Source organism: Frankliniella occidentalis, unplaced genomic scaffold (assembly GCF_000697945.3).
Source record: "Frankliniella occidentalis isolate FOCC.00 unplaced genomic scaffold, Focc_3.1 Scaffold278, whole genome shotgun sequence".
Lineage (NCBI taxonomy): Eukaryota > Metazoa > Arthropoda > Insecta > Thysanoptera > Thripidae > Frankliniella > Frankliniella occidentalis.
This window is the reverse complement of record NW_026267404.1, coordinates 137,082-138,632: the sequence shown is the minus strand read 5'-3', so window position 1 is coordinate 138,632 and position 1,551 is coordinate 137,082.

Below are 1,551 nucleotides of genomic sequence, written 5' to 3'. Positions count from 1 at the left end.
GGTCCATGAAATTATAGTGGGGCAGTTCTAGAAAAAAAATTGTAAAACACGTCCGTCACACGACATTTGTGAGCGACTGAGAGGTGCTACGGGTTGTTGAAGCACATTACTAGACGAATAAACGTGTTTTTGCAAGACGCTTCTAGGGACGTATTGCAACAATACGTAGCACGTCTCAGTCGCTCACAAATGACGTCACTAACAGACACCCCTATCTGATTCAATAAAAATAACGACAAAAAATTAAAGATAAGATGTACTTTTTAAGCCCTACAAGGGCCTGTGCTTCCTGCCCACAGAGAGAGAGAGTGCAAAAAGTGTCGCTACTCTTTGAAGACTGCTGACAAATACGACGCGTCCTAACGAAAGAGTCCGATCTGCTTTGCTGCTTAACCAAAAGAGTTCGATCTGCTTTGCTGCCAAACCAAAAGAGTTCGATCTGCTTTGATGCCGAACCAAAAGAGTTCGATCTACTTTTCGGCGTTAGAAAGTCAGGCATTTTTAGAGGGCTATAAGTCCTCGTGTATTTTGAATGCGCAATATAAAATGACTAGCCTGTTACCCTGTCCTTTACGAACGTGTACACCCTAAAATATATATCCTTTCCATCACAAGCTTCGAGATATCATAGAGTTTAAGCGGAGCGGTCGCCGAGCGCCGAAATCAGATCGAACTCTTTTGGTTTGGCAGCAAAGCAGATCGGACTCTTTTGGTTTAGCAGCAAGGCAGACCGGACTCTTTCGTTAGGGAGCATCGAACATTAATTTTAACGCATGCTCATGGACCCGCCAGAGAAATAGTTGCCTATTTGACGAAATAGTAGTGAAGTGAGCTTCTAGACAAAGATATATTTCAGCATTAGTTGAAGAAGCGCTGCATCGCCCTAAAGCTAGAGTCGAAAACTGCGTTCTTTTGCGCACAGCCGTTCGCCTATACGAGCAGGCGCAAGGACTGCGTCGGCTGTGTCCCGAAAGAGGAGGCTGTCGGTTGCGCTCCTTCCCCATGTTACAGGTTGGCTCAGCGGTCTAAGGCGTCGACATCAACGGCAAGGAAGGACACAATTATTATTTTGCAACATGTTTCCTGTATTTTTATAACTTTTTTGTGTTGTGTTTCATCTTTTTCAGGTTCAGAGTTTAACTTAACTTCTCAAGTACCTAATCTCAGCATCATAAGTTGATTCTTAATGAGAAGTTACTGTTCTTATTTAATATTAAAAGAGTGTTAAGAAATCGGTATGAAATTTAGTCAGTGTATATTCTGCTTCTCTAACTAAGATGTTCTATTTTACTATAACTGACAGAACATGTGGGTTTAATGAAGCCTAGTTAGCTGCGCAGGTCATTCAAGTTTTGGTTAAGTAACTTTAAGGTGTCAGCTATCTTTTACTCGAAATGAGTACAGAGAACTTAGTGCAGAGAACTGTTAAAAACATATTTTATTCAGCTTTAGATTCACAGTTACGCCTTTTTGTTAAGAAATTCATGTTGTTGTGCAAGAATATATGATTTTAAAATTTACAAGAATATGTTGTCACAAACATGGTTTTTA